The sequence below is a fragment of the Trachurus trachurus genome (genome assembly GCF_905171665.1).
Source record: "Trachurus trachurus genome assembly, chromosome: 12".
In the NCBI taxonomy this organism is placed as follows: domain Eukaryota; kingdom Metazoa; phylum Chordata; class Actinopteri; order Carangiformes; family Carangidae; genus Trachurus; species Trachurus trachurus.
Genome location: NC_139908.1, coordinates 26,560,391 through 26,574,251, shown reverse-complemented (window position 1 = coordinate 26,574,251; position 13,861 = coordinate 26,560,391). Strand labels below are relative to the sequence as shown.

Sequence of the window (13,861 nt, the reverse complement as noted above, 5' to 3'; positions counted from 1 at the left end):
GTTCCACTGCTTTCTCTTGATTCCTGTTTCACTTTCACAAACATCATGTTTACTGTTAAGTGTCCGGCTGAGAACAAACAGCATGAATTACTTCATTTCATGTTATTAAATCCACATTTTCTCTCACTGTACATCATCCACACATTTTTTCCACAAATGTTCCTCTTTCATTCCGTCATGCTGACTTTTCCTTTCATAAAATTAACTGGAAATTAATATCCCTACAGGTTCTCATGAAATGTTCTAATATGGTTCCTTTGTGGTTATTTTTAAAAATGTGGACAACATTATCTTGTAGATATTTCCACCTCATTCATTTGCCCAAAACAACATGGCAGCGTTGTGTAATTGCAGTTCAGTGTTTTGCTTGCACAAACGTGACATGCGAATGCACTTCTACAGTCGTTTCTTTCTAGTGGTCAAAACCTCTAAAGGGTCCATTTAAAGGTCCACATTTGAACCTCTCCTGTGTTTTATTTGAAGTGTTGATCCAGACAGATAAAGTTTGATATAAGATCTTTGGAAAACACTTTTCAGGACTTTAGATTTCACCCTCCATTAGGACGAGACGTCTCTGAAGTCAGCTAGCAGCGACAGGAAGAACAATTACAGTGGTGGGTAATGTGAGCGGTCAGTGGGACTTGATGTGAAGCCTATCCACAGAGCTTAAAGAGCTGAAGCTACAGCACAAAGCAAAAGGCCACACACTGTGTCATCCAGCAGCTAAACCGTCCATGGACCAGACGTGTGAGGATCTGACTCAGCTCAGGTCCATCATCATCATCATCATCATCATCATCATCTCAAACATTTGCTTCCTGAGAATGAATCAGAGCAGCATGTCAGGGTGAAGGAAAAAAATAAAAAAAAATCCTCTGAGCATTTAGAGTGAGGTAAAAACAAAATGTAGAAAAAAATGTGTAAAGACTTCACTTGTTGGAAATATTAACATTTGTGTTGTTGAAGATACAGCATGGGAGAGCTCGTCAAAACAAAGTGAACTTGAGTGTTGAAAATATTCACACATGTTCTGAATATAAAGCCACAAGACAGATATTCCCAAATGTGTAAATTGATATTTACATACACACGATGACAGCTGCAAACTTGAGCCCTTACATTTGGATTGATTTATTTTCCTTGAGGCCATTTTTCCTGCACGACTACAACTCTGTCATTACTACTAATGTGTTCTCTTGCTTTACAGAGGGACCAATGTGCACTTTGACTTTTGATTTATGTGTTGCAATGCAAACTATTCAGAAAGTGACAACTTAAGACGAAGCTGTTGGATCAAATAAAGTCTCCTCAAGAGACACAACGCACTTCTCACACAGTCACAACTATTGATAATAGCCAGGTATCTAATAACATCAGGATGTCGCTGCCTGCCTGCGCCACTAGTCACCGCCCTCTACTGGACAAAGAGCGTCACGACAACTGCGTTTCTAAACCCCAACATATCAACATTTCTTATTATTAATCTGACAACACGCGGTAATAAGAAAAATCAACACCAACAGAAACATTAGTTGCTCTACCTGTATTTTTCTTTATGTGTCTTATTTCTACTGTAGCGTATGTTCCTCTACATTTAAAAATAAAGTAGCCACTAGAAGACTTTTCTTTTTCTTTTCTGAATTTTATTCACCAAAAAAAACAATAACTCACATCAGAATCAGTTCTTATAATACGATTCTAACTATTCAACGACCGCACATGGGCTCCATGATCTAGTCGGCGCCGGTGCGATAAGTTGAGGCCGGCAGCGGAGCGACGCAGCGCCGCTGATGGAGGAAGAAGCGCCGGGACTAACTGACGGAGCGGAGGGGAGCGGAGCGGCGGTTAGTTTAACCTGACACACAACGTGACAACATGACACAACATCAGCTTCTTAACGCGGACAATGACAACTAGTGATGAAGGTTAATACTCACAGAGAGAGACAGAGAGCTGCCGCGAGCCGTCCGACTACACATACTGAGTCAAAGAGAGAGAGAGGAGTCTCTCTCTCTCTCTCTCTCTCTCTCTCTCTCTCTCTCTCTCTCTCTCTCTCTCTCTCATAAAGTGAGTCACTCTGACGTTTTCTGTCCATTAGCTTATTCCCACATTTCTAATGAAGTCATTTGTTTACACGGCCATGTCTCAAAATATGATATAATTTGTTCACCTTTTATTGTATTAAAAAGGATTGATAATTAAATCAGTGGTTCCCAAACTGAGGGATCCGGATTGGTCGAGGTTTCTTTAAGGGGGGGTGGGCACTGGATTTAAGAAAACAAACAACAAAGTAGTTCTGAATATATTAGATAACGATTTTCCAGTTAATCTCACACGCAGATTCACACGTTTTCATCAGGAAACAGATGTGAGCCATGGTCAGCTGGAGGTGGACCTGACATGACACAACACAATGCAAGTAATCGTAACTACTGTTGAATGGGAAGTGGTTGTTTCCCAAAACAGGTCTACCAGCTCCAGGTGTAGGCTACACAGCATGTGAACATGGGCCAAGTGCACCAATACATTCAACTGATCCTGGCACAGTGCTGGTTTCATGCAAAGTTGGTGTAGCCTATGTCTGGAAGCTGTCATGGTGACCACTGGGACAAACAGAGCACAGAGCCAGAGCAAAAACAGAGTTAAGTTTAGGTCAGGAGCTCATGTTCAGTTCATTTCTAATACTAATAATACAATTAATAAATTATATGTCTGTAGTTTCAAAAATTAACTTATTTATTAAATTTTATTAACTCCACATTTGTGATTTGTTCTGTTTTTTTAATACATCACCACCAGTCAAGTCACTGCCACTTCCAAACCAAAGGAGTTATTGTACCACTGAAGAATCAAAGGCATGAGTCACATTTAAAACAAAAAACTAAGAAAAAGATGTCGAGATCGAGAGGCTTTTTACCACATATTCTGCTGAAAGTTAAAAAAAATAAACCAAAACAAGGTGCAGGGAAGAGATAGGCATATGGAAATATACCTGAAGGACACAGTTTGCATGAGTACAAGTTCTTGTAAGTTTGTAAAACTGCTTCACCAAACTGACTTAAACATTAAAATCTGTGTCTGTAGCGATGTGGCCTATGGAGACATCATGCAGTGTGCTGGAATACTGTTGTAAAATATAATACCACTCACATTCACATTCATCATTCGCAAACTAATTTATTCAGTTCAGCATTTACCAAAAAATATGAATATATTTAATTAACATTGTTGGTTCATGCTGTGTGTTTGCTGCAGAGGATAACTTCATGTTACACTGCTACAAGGTCTGTCACTGCCGTGTGACTCATGAGTGAGTTGATAGGTTAAGAACCACTTTACTAAATGAGCTAAGTGAGGGACAGAAAATGTAAAATATACAATCATAACAGTAATCCTAACAATGATAATGAAGATGCAGTGTAGGCAGAGGCTTTAGGCAATTCAAGCTTTCATTTCCAGTAAGACAGCGGCTGCAGCGTAATGAAGGAGGCATGCTTTCACAAATATGGAAAGCACCAGAAGAGGAAACGATGAATGAAAGGATGTTGTGCTGCCTCTATCATTACTAGTTGATATCAGCTAAGTAGAAATAATGACAGGTCCATATTTTCCTCTCCCTCAGTGTCTGTGCTGATCCAGTAGAAGATGTGTTTGTGGTTTGCTGAACCAAAAGCCATCGCAGTGTAGTTTTACATCTCTTCTCTCAGGCCTCTCTCTGGAGCTCCACTAACAACAGGCCTGATGTGATGTGTGTGTGTTGGACTGTGGGTCACCTGGGTGGGCGGGGCTTAGGCAGGAAGTTACAAAAAATCCTGATGCTTGGTTTTAAACACAGCTGTCAGGGGTGGAGCAAAAGAGTGTGGTAACATGGGAGTTGTCCTCTCCATCAAAACTGATGAAAATTGATCTCATGTTCACAGATGGGGGGGGGGTTTTGTTTTGTCACAAATTTCCCTTTTTTTTTTCTTTTTATTGAAATGAAAAAGCAGTGGCAAGTGACCTTAGTTTGTCTCTTTTCCTGCTGTTAAAGGGATAGTTCACCCAAAATTGAAATGAAGTTTCAGAGTTATCCGTGGCTTCTCTGAGTTACAGGGGGTCTCGACGTAGCAGTGCATGTCAATATAACGGTTGCAAATGGATACCAACTGTCTTGGTAACAAAAAGACACACCAAAAAACATCCAAATACCTCCATACTGCTCGTATGTAATGTCCATCTTGTATTGAAGCCCCGGAAAGCGAAATTGTCCCGAAAAAAATGAAATAAGTCTATATTTCAAGCTTGTTTGTAGCGGAAGCTTCTCGAAGCTCCTCTTCCTGGTTCGTCCAAATTTGACGAACCGGGAAGAGGAGCTTCCGCTACAAACAAGCTTGAAATATAGACTTATTTAATTTTTTTCGGGACAATTTACAAGACGTACATTACATACGAGCAGCATGGAGGTATTTGGATGTTTTTTGGTGTGTCTTTTTGTTACGAAGACAGTTGGTATCCATTTGCAACCGGACATGCACTGCTACGCCGAGACCCCCTGTAACTCAGAGAAGCCACAGATAACCCTGAAACTTCTCCCAGCCCTTAGTCGTCATGAGGGTGAGTAGATACTGTAATTAGTGAAATTTCAATTTTGGGTGAACTATCCCTTTAATGCAGAAACACTGAAGCTATGGAAGAGTGAGCACTTTAAGAATCATGGATCAAATTGTGAGGTAACGCTTCTTCTGTTACAGAACAAACCAAACCCCCTTTTTTCACCACACACACACTCACACCGCAGGGCAGAGATTCTGCAGACTAGATGCAGAGTTGGGGGAAAATGAGGAAATAGCAATGTAATGTCCAGCAGCCCCTACCGCCATGTAGTCCAATAGCGTCTTTGCATGGGCCACCCTGTAAGGAGGAAGTCACACAACTGACAGATAACCCAAAGAACACAGTAATTATTGTAATGACATAAAGAATTTCTCTAGATTTGAAAATTGGTGCTGTCTCTGAATAAAAGCTGTGGACTGAGGCTTTGATACTTTCACAGTATTGATATAGAACCTAAAGCTGCTTTATAATCACACTACACATGGACATCTACCTTTATACTGTATGGGGCTTTAAACTTACAGGAACTCACTGTGTTTGTCAGAGGCTATAGTTCAGGTATGAGCAGCTTTTAAGGTGAATTAGTTCCTTGCTTGTTACTCAATGTGTGACAGGAATCATTTCTTTACGTGACGGCATAAAGTGGTGGAGCATTAAAGGGATAGTTCACCCAAAATTCAAATTTCACTCATTATCTACTCACCCTCATGTCAACTAAGAGTCCTCCGTTCCTTCTCTGAGTTACGGGGGGGTCCGCGCAGCAGTATTTGTCCATATAATGGTTGTGAATGGATACCACTTTTCTTCGTCCAAAAAGACACACCAAAAAACATCCAAATACCTCCATACTGCTCGTCTGTAATGTCCCTCTTGTATCGAAGCCCCAACATGAGAAATTGTTCCGAAAAAAATGAAATAAGTCTATATTTTAAGCTTGTTTGTAGCAGAAGCTCCCAGTGTCTCAGTTCACTGCTCTTCCTGTGTCAGTGCAAATCGGCGGAACGATATCTCATGTTGGGGCTTCAATACAAGAGGGACATTACAGACGAGCAGTATGGAGGTATTTGGATGTTTTTTGGTGTGTCTTTTTGGACGAAGAAAAGTGGTATCCATTCACAACCATTATATGGACAAATACTGCTGCGCGGACCCCCCCGTAACTCAGAGAAGGCACAGAGGACTCTGAACATTCTCACAGCTCTTAGTTGACATGAGGGTGAGTAGATAATGAGTGAAATTTCAATTTTGGGTGAACTATCCCTTTAAGCTTCACTTGTGGTGTAATCGTGGAAAGAGAAGTTCTCTCTGATTTTTGTAATGTTCCTGTTCCTGGAAACAAAGGAGACGTGTTGTCTCACCAGTTTGATCAGGTCCTCATGTCGCTCTGTTTCTGTTCATTTTCATTTTTGATCGCACAATGTTCTGTCTGAAAATCAACCAACAAATAACCAGTGTGTGTGTGTGTGTGTGCAATGGTAGATAATGTTTACTTTGGCAGGGCAAGCTAATTATAGTTCTTACTGTAGGTGGAGCAGCCAACACACACACACATGAACACGTGCAAGCACACACACAGCTGATGTGTACACTGCTTGTTGAGAAGAAGATGAACTGAGTCATCTTTCAGGAGAGGGAAAACATGTTGGAGAAAATAACTGAACAAACATAAATCTGATGCTTGGAGTTCATATGAAGTTTATGTTTGCTATGTACTGTAACTGTGACGTTCTGGATCCTCTTTGCTATGAGAGCAGCATCGATTCTTTATGTCATGGATTCCATAAAATGTGAAGAGCTTCCCTCTGATTCTCTCTGCTCCATGTTGACGTGTTTATCTCTGCAGATTCATCAGCTGCATCAGTCCCCTGTCCACATCCCAAATGTCTTCTACTGGATTTAGGAATGGGACTTCATTCCTAAGACAATGCAGGGGGTCCATACTATAAATGATGTGATGCCGAAAATGTCTATTGGAGACATGAAGATCTTGCTGCTTCCTGGGGGAGAGAGTGTAACAGTGATTTGTCATCCTACCTGTGATGGGAAACTGGTAGTAAAGCTGTTTTACAGATGTGTAAGTCATAGAAGATGGAGAGCCCAGGTTTAAGAAAGGAATTCATCTTCTTCAAGGTTGACACAGAGGATCCTCAGGCTTTACAGCAATATTTACATATGAACTGTGTAGTATTAAGTGAAAGGAGTTGACAATCAGCTCCATTATCTTGGTGTTGAGACTAACTGAGGGATGTTGACAGGGCTGGACCGCAGTAAAGATGGATGAAGAACCTCCTGGAGGGGCTGAACATAGAAAAGCAGCATGAACTCTGGATGGTTTGAATGGATTGTGTCCAGCAGCAAAGCACAATGTCAAAACCAACCGTGTACAATAACTATAACATCACCACCAGTCACTCTCCACAGGGGACCTAAGGAAACAGAGATCCTGGAGGTGGAAGAGGACACAGTGTCCACCAAAGGTGATGGACAGAAGTTCCACCTTGAAGATCCAAGAGAAGAGTAAGAGGGAAGCTGATCAGGATGCTGTTCATCTCACTTGTTCCTCGCCTCTCTCACTCTGGATCAGCTGCAATGATACTTGTGAACCAGTCCACATGGACTATCCTGAAACCCTTTTTTCAGTGCCATCTAGAACCTGGACCACACAGTGCAGACTGCTGGTCTGGACTAGAACGCGGAGACCTTTCCACAGAAAAGATAATTTCCCTCCTAGGGACTCTACATGTCTGCCCCACAGAAGCATTAAGATTAACTCAGAAGAGCTGCAGGACCAGCTTCTAGGGAAGGAGGGAGGCCCATTTCAGGTCACAAGGTATACGTAGGGGTGTACAGCCAATACACTATTTGTATTCAAGGATTCAGACTTCCACCGAGCTAGCCGGCTAACTTCCGCTTTAGCTCTCGGCTAACTAGAACGGGAATACGTAAGGGATAATGCCCGACGAGGTGTCCATTATCAGAAATTAATGGACGAGGAGGCGTGAACCGGTTGTTTCCGCAAAGTCCATTAATTTCTGATAATCGGACACCTCGAAGGGCATTATCCCGCTTATACCATGGTCACTTACGAGATAAATACATATTAAATCGATTACTTATACTTTAATGTTGTTTTTACCGTTAAAATCATACGTCTTTCACAATAAGCGGCTGAGCGGACTATTTAATAACTCTCGTTGGCGATAAAAGAAAAAAAAGAGGGACCCGCTGTGACCGCAGCGTACAGCCAGTGACTCTGCCACCGCCTGGTAGTTGATCAGTGAAGGGAGGTGAGGTGACGGCTTAAATGTTACGTGACACAAAGTTTTTCAGACGGCCAGTGCTTCTTACCGCTTGTGTGTTTACAGACTCCAGTGCCATGATGTGCTGAAAAAAAGTTTCAGCTGTTTTGTTTTAATCTCTTGTAGTTGGCTCAAAACCATGCTCAAAACACACATCCAAGTTTCTTTTTCTTTAGAAAAAAGCTCCCGAATAATGAGGAGAAACTCTGGACAGAAAAACTGTTCTACTGTAGATCAAAGTATTATTTGTGTTCTTCCGAATAACGTATTTGGGTTCGGGTACATGCCGACTAGGTAGGCCTACATGGATGACAAGCTGGAGGTAGGCCAATTGATTTGGATTAAGCACATAATGTATGATACTTCCACAGTGAGGAACATATTGTTGCATGGTGTGATTCCTGTCTGTCATGAGCTGTATCCTGGAAATGTCCTGGAAGATGATCTACGTAACTGAGTGAGTCAGTCGAGGACATTTGGTTGAGACTGGGCTGATCCGTAAACAAGGGAGAGTACAAACCATGGGGCGAGGTGAGAGCAAGGTGGACCAGTACTGAAGATCTGAATGAAGGGACAGGACAGGGAGGAGAAAAGACATAAAAATAGAGAGAGAAGGAGTGAGAAGCACACAGGCTGGGCGCCATGTGCTTGAGGGAATAAACAACAGATGGTTAGAGAGTTGCAGTGGTGATCAGAACCTTTACAGTAATCTTGTCGGCAGGGCAACGTGGACTCTACTGTACATACTTGTGGTTTGATAGAGGACTGAGGCTGAGACTCGCGGTGGAGAATTTGGTGGGAGGTAAATATACCTCCTGGAGTTTTATGTCAGTCCATCTGATATGAGCGGGGGGGGTGGTCAAAGAGAGGGGGCACAATAACAACATCCTGCAGCCAGCTCCTTGTTTAATTCTGAGAACAGACTGGACAGGTGCATTGTGGGAAGCAAAATCAGACATTTAAGATTAAAGCAGAAGCTATCCGGTCGTTTTGGCTAACTTCCTGTCAGCAGATGGAGTTAGCAGTCCCCGCCCTCGTCCCTACGTCACCACATTCACGCGCATCCCTTGGCTGCACACACAGAGAGGACCGCCCCTTTATGCCGTTCTCTCTCCTCATTGGATAAAGCTTGTAGGATACAAGGAAAGTTTTCTCCTCGGCTTACAGCAGAGCAGAGTGACTGACAGACCTGTGTTTCAGACCAAACACTCTATATAAGTGATTGCTGTCGGAAGATATAACTATTTAAGACTATATTAACACAAACATTCCGCTTACTTCTGCTTTAAGTTTAACATAATGTAAGATTTAGCATAATGATTTGACATGGATATGGAGCCAAGTCCGCTGTGGTCAAATGTCTCAGTTGTAGATAAAATTGTTGGTTGCAGGGCTCAGCTGGACAAGGTTTGAATATTATAGACAGAAAAGATGTAAGCCTACCTTTGTTAGATAAGGGCAGTCTTAGTTATGTTTTTAAGATTCAGATGTAAAGAGGGAGATGGATCAAATGTAATGCCAATCCTGGCTGCCAGATTTCAGCAAATCCCACAGTTGTTGAGAGCCATATCGGCTGCTACTTGATCAAACTGGTGTCTGTAAGCCCGGCCCAAACACCAGCACCTCAGCTTTATCTAAATATAGGATCAGAAAATCATGTGACAACCAGCTCATTGTGTTGCTTGGCATGACTTTGGACCACATTGATGCCTTTTAATGCCAACTAACTGGGACTAAGTGCTAATACAGGCTTGTTATTAATGCTGTATGGAGCTAAGACTAAGAGTCCCAAATGTGTCAGTGGTGTGAAGATGTATGAGTTGGAGTGTGGGGTGTGGGGGGTTGAAAAGCCCTATGGGCATAGGGGAAAATGCTGTATGAATGCATGTTTGCCAATTGGTTTATGTGGCTTCCAATGAGAGCCACTCTAAGTGGTCAGCAAGACTGCAAAAGCTTATTTCCCCCCCCCCAAATACTTCTGTTATTGGCTTGAACATTTCTTTTATCCATCCAGTCCATTTGTTGTAGAAATATTTCACTTTAAATTGAATTGTTTGACCAACCAACATTAGTATGGCTACAAAGACAGTAAAATGCTACTGCCAACAGTAACAAGATGAGTCTAATAAAACCGAGGTCGTGCATGACAGAATGAAAATTCTGGAGTCCAAACCCACAAAGGATTTTCACTCTGTATCACCAGCTGTGTCTTCCCTTACTGTCACATCACAAAGTTTGAGGTAAGAAAAAAAAAAAAAAAAAGAGAGAGAGAGAGAAAAAGATATTTCTATTATAACCTGATGGTTCAAGACTTATTTGTTTTTTAACAGATATCTTAAAGCAGATATCAGTGGAATGTTTTTTGTTAATATAAGTCCTAAATAGTCCTATTTTCCGTCAGCAATCACTTACATGAAGTATTTCAGCCTAAACACGAGTCTCTCCGTCACTCTGCTCTGCTGTAACCCGAGGAGAAAATTTTCCTTGTGGGATACAAGTGTTATCCAATGAGGAGAGAGAACGGCATGAAGGGCTGTGTGTGCAGCCAAGGGATGCGCGTGAATGTGGTGACGTAGCACGAGGACCAATTGATGCCTGACAAGGGCGGGGGCTGCTAACTCATGGTGCGTTCAAAGAAACTCGTACTTTGTGTTTTTCCTTCCTGTGAAGTCATACCAGTTCGATCTGGTACGAGTTCACGGGTCGGAAGTTACGAGTGGCCGTTATAGGGAACTTTCACAGACAACAGGATGGTAAAAACACGAGCTACGGGTTACCTGGAACGCTACCAAGTCGTAGTTGTGACTTGAAGCTGTAACTTACGGTTTCAAAAGCCTGCCTTGAACGCAGCATTAGCCGAAACGGCCGTGAAGCTGATATCTGCTTTAACCATTGTCTCAAAGATATGGTTTAGATATAAAGATATGTTTTTTTAGAAGTAAATATTAGTCATTTTTTTAACAAGCCATGTATCTTCTGAACATTTTGACACAACATAAAACACACTCAACAACACACATTGCGAAATCTGGCACAGTTCTCCTAGGTTACGTTTGTGGATGCCTGCCTGCGCTAATTTTTGTAATGCTAAACATGACTGTTAGCTGTGAAAGTAATATGCAGAAGAAAATATAATAGCTCACAAAGCTTAGGCTACTTCTACCAACAACTTTTATCTGTTCACACTTCACACACATAATCACAACATTTAGAAAAGAGGTGGGTGTGCAGGCGACCACGCCCACTTAGGAGACAGGAAGTGTATACCATTTCATGTCATTGGTGCTGCTTGTAATGAGCCATCTTGTCACAAGAGTATCTTTGGTTGAACTAAGCTAACAGCTAGCCTCGCGTCACCAGGCTCTTCAGACAAGCGAAGAGCCTGGTGTCTGTTACCTCCGAATTTCATCTGCATTCTGGTTCCTGTCTGTAGCGGATACCGAAATCACCAAAATAAAAGTGTTCACCAACATAAAACTTATAAAATAAACATTAAAGCAGAAGTAAGCGGAATGTTTGTGTTAATATAAGTCTTAAATAGTTAGGCTATATCTTCCGACAGCAATCATTTACATCTGTGTTTGGTCTGAAACACGGGTCTGTCAGTCACTCTGCTCTGCTGTAAGCCGAGGAGAAAACTTTCCTTGTATCCTACAACCTTTATCCAATGAGGAGAGAACGGCATGAAGGGCTGTGTGTGCAGCCAAGGGATGCGTGTGAATGTGGTGACGTAGGGACGAGGACCAATAGATCGGCTGACAAGAAGTTAGCCAAAACCACCGGATCGCTTACTTCTGCTTTAACTTGTAATACAATAAAAGCAAAATGTTAACTTAATGGATAGAGGACTTTCTTGTAAATTATATTCCTTAAATTAAAGAGTTTTACTGTATTTTATTAGCTCGGTGCTTTTATTTTGACGGAAAGGTCTGTCTCTCTCGCCCTGGATCCGTTTCCTACCAAAACAGCCAGTCAACGGCCCCAGACTAGCTAACAGCAGTGTAATCCCCAGGCTCTTGATTGGTTGTTTGCTGCCGTACCATTTTCATTACCAATCTTGGGATATGTTGGGAAACAAAAGAAAATTTAAAGGCACAGTTGTGCCGCTGTGACGCAGCCGGTTTTCAAATGCGAGTCTGCAACAGAACCCATCAGTAGAAATAGTGCAGCAGGCAGTGAATGAAACGTTTCTGACCATGACAGTATGGGAGTGTGGTTCACTGCATCAGACTGAAAACTGACTTGTGCTCAATCAGAGTTGATAGTGTTTGTATCCAGCGTGGAGCAGAGTCGACATCCCTCCGAGTCCTGGCTGCTCAGGGAGAAGGTTGACCAGATGTAATGGAAAAAATCTCTCTCGCACATCTGAGAGTTATCAGCTGCCCTGACATCATCTGAACAAACAGGCCTGATGACATCATACTGTACAGGAGACAGAGAGAGAGCCTGTGTCTCAAATCAGATTCCTCACTCAGCGCTCTAGCATGTAGTGCACTGTGAACACAGTATACTCACTGGATTCCATCAGGGTAGTCCCTGCTTTTACTGAAGTAAAACTAGCAATAGCACAAAATAAACAAGGTTCTACATTCAAACTTTGGTTGTGAATGACGATACGTCAGTAAAGTCAAACACATGAAATTTGTCAATAGAAAAAGACGGCCACCGCACACTGATAAGACTCTGCTGATATACTTTATTAATGAACAACGCGTTTCGCTTTCAGCGTCGTCAGGTTCGCCTCTGGCGTTGCTGGGTGTGTTCATATACCTTCGGTCACATGACCCAAACCATCAACAGATGGCAAAAAAGTTTTAAAAAACACTTGTGGTTATCATATGATATGTACAATATAGCAACACTCAAATAAATCAAAAAGGGAAGCAATACACCCATCACATACAATACAATATAATAGAAAGCCAAGTTATGAGTAGCGCAACGTAATCACAATCACCCAGCGGGTACAATGTATCACACAACAACAATAAATGTAACAATCCAGTTCAAAGAAAACAGCTCAAGTCCTGAGAGTCATTCATACCATACGGCTCGACAGTGGAGAGTTCGTTTATCCAAAAAGCCTCTCTTCTCAGTAGTTGTTTTATAATGTCCTCTTGGGTTAGGTTTCTATCGTAAAAGCACTGACAGAAATACAGTTTTACATGCTGAAAGTTTCCACCCTGATCACCTCATCAACAACATCCCTTATGGACAATTTATCAGGTTGAGAAGAATCTGTAACAACGAAGGGGACTATCACGCTAAGGCACAAGAAATGGCTGAACGATTTCTACAGAGGGGATATGATAAATCTATGATTTACAGTGCTATGGCAAAAGCCAACAGAAGAGATAGAGAAGAATTATTAAATCCTCCCACGAAACAGTATGAAAATGAAAATGTAAATGTAAATACCACGACCTATGTTTCTGAGTATTCCACAGTATCGAGACAAGTCAAACAGATCATCACTAAACATTGGAAAGTACTTGAATGTGACCCCAGCTTGAATCATCTATCCTCGTCCAGACCTCGCTTCTGCTATAAGAGAGGTAGAAACATAAGGGACATGGTGGTCAGTTCTATGTACATGGAACCAACACAAACCAATTGGCTGTCCCAGCAAGTGTATGGCAACCAGTGGCGGCCTTAGACATCTGGGGGCCCGTTTCAATATTTCATATGAGGCCCTATGCTGTTAAACATGAAATTATTTGCCCATGTGCCGCTGATGCTTTAAACCCTGAAAGGACGCAGTAAACGCTATGCATCCCAGGTACGCACAACACATTAAGTGTTAAAATCACTACCAGGGCAAGAAACCAGGACTTAACAGAAAAAACGAGGACTGAAGTTGGTTTTCATAAAAAAATAAAAATAAAACATGAACAGGAATCTTAACACAATCAAAAACTACAGGCTTTATAATAATATTCTGAATTCAAATTGGCAACAAAAGTAATGAG

The 13,861-nt window shown here is 41.8% G+C and overlaps 1 protein-coding gene across 1 annotated transcript in view; it reads left to right on the top strand.

The window, feature by feature from the left end:
* Nucleotides 1-13,861, top strand: part of LOC310994904 (GTPase IMAP family member 9-like) — a 119,470-nt gene that overhangs the window by 50,393 nt on the left and 55,216 nt on the right. The gene's annotated exons all lie outside the window — the stretch shown is intronic.